The 6,058-nt window shown below is 42.8% G+C and overlaps 1 protein-coding gene across 1 annotated transcript in view; it reads right to left on the reverse strand.

Annotated features, from left to right (window-relative positions):
• Positions 1-6,058, reverse strand: part of TSG101 (tumor susceptibility 101) — an 84,105-nt gene that overhangs the window by 44,744 nt on the left and 33,303 nt on the right. The window lies entirely within an intron of this gene.

A 6,058-nucleotide genomic window follows, 5' to 3' on the forward strand; every position in this document is an offset into this window, starting at 1 on the left:
GTGGACAGCATGGAGAGGGTCCAGAGGAGGGCTACTTGCATGATCAGGGGACAGCAGGACAGGCCCTATGAGGAGAGGCTACAGGACCTGAACCTGTTCAGCCTCCACAAGAGAAGGCTGAGGGGGGATCTTGTGGCCTGTTACAAACTAGTCAGGGGGGATCAGCAGGCATTGGGGGAGTCACTGTTCCCTTGAGCACTGCCAGGAGTGACCAGGAATAACGGTCACAAGCTGGCAGAGGGTAGGTTTAGGTTAGACATCAGGAGGCACTATTTCACGGTCAGGGCGGCTAGGGTCTGGAACCAACTTCCAAGAGGTGGTGCAGGCTCCTACCCTGGGGGTTTTTAAGAGGAGGTTAGATGAACACCTTGCTAGGGTCGTTTGACCCCAGTACTCTTTCCTGCCATGGCAGGGGGTTGGTCTAGATGATCTGCTCAGGTCCCTTCCGAGCCTAGAAACTATGAAACACAGCCCTTTATTACTGAAAGGCTGCTAACCCCTGTTCAAGCTGATGAAAAATTCAGAGCAAGACTCAAGGGTTTCAATGAGGTAAAAGTTCATTATCTCATTTTTGCATGCTTCTAGCTCCTTTACAACTTCAGTCAGTTTAGGAACTGTTGCATTAGAGAAGAGAAACTCCCAAGAAAGACAGAAGCAGAGGATAGAAAATTGTGTCATGGAAGTACATGAAGGTCTGGAAATTTTCCTGTAGAAAACAAACCCATGGACCTGGAAGCTAATAGGACTCCTATAAAATTGTATGCTCCAAGTCAAAATACACAAGGATTCTTCTTCTGTTGACTTTGCGTGACGACTCATGTACAGTTGAAGCCATTTCAAAAGAGGAACATTTCAAAAGGGCTGGAGCTGATACACTTTAAGTACCATGTGGGAATGCCTGAAGATGATGCAAACGTAGCAAAAATATTTCGACTTCAAACCTGCTTTATCTAGGTTTGAAGCGAAGTTAAGAGTTTTTGCTGCCTATGTATCATTCACACTTATCTTGTTCACACATAAGGAATAGAATCAGTGTTGCCTCCCCGGTTTTCCTGCTGAATCAGGCTACTTTGAAAATGTGGTTGCAGTTCTCTCTCAGCCACGTCTCCTGGCTTAAATGAGCTCTTCTGAGCCCTTCCACCAGCCAGCTGCCCCTTGTTGCAGCCGTCCCTCCAGTCATCCTGGGTCCCAAGACTCAACTCTCCCATGCTCTTCCCCCGGCTCTTCATTCAGGAACTCCTCTCCCCTTCCCCAGTTTCTGCTTGGTAAGCATCTCCGAAGGATTTTTTTCCTTCTTCACAATGACATAAATGGGATCCTGGGAAATGTATCAGTCCCTCCAGGTAAGAATGTCTGAAATAACTTTATAGTCCTTTCCTCCCAGTAAACGAAATATTTCCCCCTTAAAAACAAATACGGCACATTTCCACTATCAGATCCTCACATTTCCAGTTGCGTGGATACTTTCCCACAGACAGTATATTCTAAGATCACTGCTTCTTGGTAGTTGTGTGTCTGACCTCCAGTTTCTTCACACTGCAAGGGCAGCAGTTTTCACAAACAAACCAGCTGACTAAGCTGTTAGTGGAAACTTTTATTATTATATACCATGTACTTCAGTGTAGCATAAAGATTTGTGAACCGGCTTGGGAGTCGGAAAAGCTGACCATGACAGCATCGTTCCTTTGTAGGCACTGACTGACCCAACTTCTTGTTTGGTCTAACTCTGGTATTTCTACACTGTAACACTGTACAGTCAAATACACAGGCAGGAAAGAGCATAAACCACCTCATGGTCTCAGAGAAAGACTGTGTGTTCAAAAGTTTGGGCATCGCCAACATATACAGCATGCAGTGGGTCCAAAACCCACAAAGTAAATGGAAAGGATCCCATTTTGATTTAAAGGGTGTTAGATCAGGCACTAGGCACATTCTACATGCATCCTCACAAAAAGATAAATAGCAAAGGCCTCAAGGCAAGTGCTCCTGATCTTAGAAATGACTGAATGAAGGTTGCTGGTGCAGAACTCACTCTTTAATGACATGGTCTTAAACTAGTTTTTTCCATAGGAGCTGTACTTTATTCAGTACATAGTACAGGTGATCCTTGCTTAATACAGAGTTATTCTATATTTCTTTTATCCTTCTCATTCAGCAAGTGGATTCATGCATTGTTCATCCCAGATTATCCAAGCTATGCACTGAATACAGTACTGTAAATGCTTATACAGATAAAAGGCATAAAAGATTTTTAAAAATCTGGCTCTTACAGACATTAATTATCATTACAGACCCCTGGCATGGGGCTGTATCACCAGCCCTACTTTGTAAGTGGGAAGAGAGGGCACTAAGGTTAATCCCCCAAATAATCACTTGTGTCCAACTGAGAGCACCTGATTTTTCATTTTTTTCAGCCTTGTGTAGCACTACTTATAACCAGGGCACTAAGCATTTAAAGCAAGTTAACTCAAAAAGCAATATTTCCATTATGTGATATCCTATCATCCTACCATATTGGTCATGAGCAGGACTGGGATCTTTAGAACTTCTTCACAGCTTTATACCACTTACACCTTCTGAGTAATTAGCAGCAATAGAAGATTTGTCTGTGGAAAGCTGCCACCCCAGAGAGAGAAGGCATACTATGCCACTAGGTTTTCAGCAACTATTTACTAGATTTTTGTTAAAACTGAGGAATTCAATTCCCTTCTGCTCCTACCCCATCCTTCCCCATCTGCTGCCCCTGTTCCTTTTTGATTTCTGCATCTCATCTCTGCTTTGGCTCCTGTTCTCAGGTCCAACCCTTTTCTTTTCTCAGTTCCTGATCCCACTTCCCCTCCCAGGCACTTCAGAACTATGTACTATTTACATGCACAAGACACAGTGTGATTGTAATTATAATTTGGCTGCAGTTTTCATTTCCTCCATCCCCCAAGCACACCAATTCTCACAAAACAAATTTCAGAGATTAAGTTGCCTGAAAGAAACCAAATGTTTTAAGTGTGTCATGACTGCCCTGGGAAAATCACTTTTATATCTTCTGCTGCCAGTTTGAATTTAAGAAACTGAAGGGTGCAGACATTGGCCTTGTGCTGCCAGGACCATTCTTATGGTGGCACAAGCTGTGACCATTCAGATATTCCTGCCACTTGTCATGCTTCAAGTGCCCAAAAAGGTTCTTGTGACCAAAGGTAGTCACAGTTTGCTTAATGCACACCATGGTATCTCCCCTGAAGGGGAATCCTACAGTGCATGTATCAAGGATTCCCACAGCACACGTATCAGGCTGCTATGCTTCAACCTGGTGCATGTATCTGCAAGTGCAGGAACCTACATGTGTAGGTGCCTCCACTTGTAGGTGAGCATGCAGGAATTCCCTGCAAGGGATTCCTATGGTGCATGCATCTCACCCCACTGTGGGCTGTTTTCCATTTTTAAAAACTGGCTAGTTTTGAAGCAACTTTGGGCTATAAATTTAGCTGACACCTGGCAACCCTGAATAGAATGTAACATCTGCTTTTTTTTTTTTTTTTTTTTTTTTTAAATTCTTCCTTTTTGAAACCGCTTTAAACCTTTCAATTCTTGTTACAAAGAATTCAGAAACACCACAATAGGTCAGAACGTTTTTGACACTATGGATTCCTATCTGAAATCTCTGAATTTATTGACGCCAAGATGAACATGAGCCGACAATGCGAGGTCACGGTTGGCAGGGCTAACCGGACCTTGTTGTGCATCCACAGGTGCATCAAGTAGGGCCAAGGAGGTGATCCTCCCCCTCTACGTAACACTGGTCAGGCCACAGCTGGAGTACTGTGTCCAGTTCTGTGTACCCCACTTCAGGAGGGATGTGGACAACACTGAGAGGGTCTAGAGGAGGGCCACCCGCATGATCCGAGGACAACAGGGCAGACCCTACAGTGAGAAACTGCGGGACCTGAACCTGTTCAGCCTTCACAAGAGAAGGCTGAGGGGGGACCTGGTGACAGTCTATAAACTCACTAGGGGGGACCAGAAGGGTTTGAGAGAGACCTTGTTTCCCCTAACAGCCCCTGGCATAACAAGGAATAATGGCCACAAGCTGTTGGAGAGTAGGTTTAAAATTAGACATCTGTAAGAACTACTTCACAGTCAGGGCAGCTAGGATCTGGAATCAACTTCCAAGGGAAGTGGTGCTGGCTCCTACCCTGAGGGTCTTTAAGAAGAGGCTTGATGCCTACCTGGCTGGAGTCATCTAAGCCCAGTTTTTCTCCTGCTCAGACAGGGGGTTAGACTTGAAGATCTACAAGGTCCCTCCCGACCCTACTTCTATGATTCTATGAATTTATTTTGTAAATTGTATGTAGGTGCTTGCACACCTAGTAGTGCTAATATTGCAAGGCACACTGTAGCACCTGTAAAAAATATCTCACAGCACCCTGGTTGAGAATCATTGATTTAATCTCTTCATTACATGACTTAGAAGATGGGTCTGAATGTACAGTTAAGTAAATCTGTATGTTATACCAAACTGTGTGGGGTAATAGACCCTTTGGAAGATAGGATCAGGATTCCAAATTATCTGGACACTCTTATTTCAGACTATTTCTCCCATCTGATCAAATTCAGTAAGAAAAAACATGCAAAGAACACTCAGGATAGAATAATCACATGCACAAATACATATTGGGAAACAACTAGCTGAACTGCAGGATTGCAGAAAAGGACCTGGGGATTATAGTGGACCACAAGATGAATGAGTCAACAGTATGCTGCATGCAAGCCATAGAAAGTGATTCTTTCAGTCTGTTCAGCACTGACATGGGCTCAAATTCACTTTGTGCAGTCTGGGGTACAACACATCAAGAAATACCTGGACAAACTAGAAAGAGTTCAGCAGACAGCAACAAAAAGTATCAGAAATCTAGAAAATATGAATTACAAAGAAAGATTGGATGAGCAGGGATTATTTAGTCTAGAAAAGAAAAGAGTGAAGATATCAAATTTCTCCTCAAATACCAGAAAGGTTGCTATAAGAAGGATAGCACTCAACTGTTTTCTGTGTGCACAGGCACAAGACAAGTAACAGTCTTAAATTGAAAGAAGGGAAATTTAGGTTGGATATTACGAAGAACATTGTAACTATGAGTGTGCCTAAGCAATGGAACAGAAAGAGCTTATGGAATCTCCATCACTGGAAGTTTTTAAACACAGGTTGGATAATATTTGGTTTGAATGGCTTAAACAGCTATGACCTGCTTTGAACAGAGGCCTAAAAGTCCCTTCCAACCCTATTTTTCCTGTTTCTGTAACAGTCCACATCCTGGTGTTAGGAAAGGACTCTAAGCCTATTAACTCTTTCTAAAAAAAACAAACCAACAAAACAAACAGAAAAACAAACACAAAGTTTTTTTCCCCTCCACGTAAAGTCAGAGGGCAAAGTGTTAACCATATACTTAATAACTATGCTAACTAGTTACTGCCACTAACTCCAACAGAATCACCAGGAAACAAGCAGACACCTCCACCATTCCCATCTCACTGCCATGACCTGTAACAACAAACTGAGGGATCACTGATCTCATGTTCCACCCTTTATGCTCTGGGTTGTGGAGACTGGAAGGACACTGAGAATCCATGTGCAGTCCCAGTGGACACTGCTGTCTCAATACTATCTGATCTTGTGCACACGGGGTTTGGGACAAATACACAGTAAGCAGCTGTGGGAGGTAGCAAATGAAATATTCGTCAACTTCAGTTCTGTATAGTTCTGTAACCTACCACCCCCAGAAATACAAACATTGCTTTCTATTTATAAAAAGCTAGAGATATTTTTAATACATTCTATTCCTTTCCCCATACAAAGAAATTTAACATACTATGTTGTTTCTACAGTCTCCATTTCTTCCAGTTCTGCTGCCTCTCTTTGGTGTTTGTTTTTTCAAAAAAATAACTTTCCTCCAACCCCAAAACCAAATGTATGGCTGGAGGTAGTGTCTTCTGGAAGTTATGAAAACTACTGCTTCAGTTGCTCACAGCAAAAAAAAAAAAATCACTAAGCTATAATGTGTAAAACATG

Source organism: Gavialis gangeticus, unplaced genomic scaffold (assembly GCF_001723915.1).
Source record: "Gavialis gangeticus isolate Ggan-Ray unplaced genomic scaffold, GavGan_comp1, whole genome shotgun sequence".
Classification (NCBI taxonomy): Eukaryota; Metazoa; Chordata; order Crocodylia; family Gavialidae; genus Gavialis; species Gavialis gangeticus.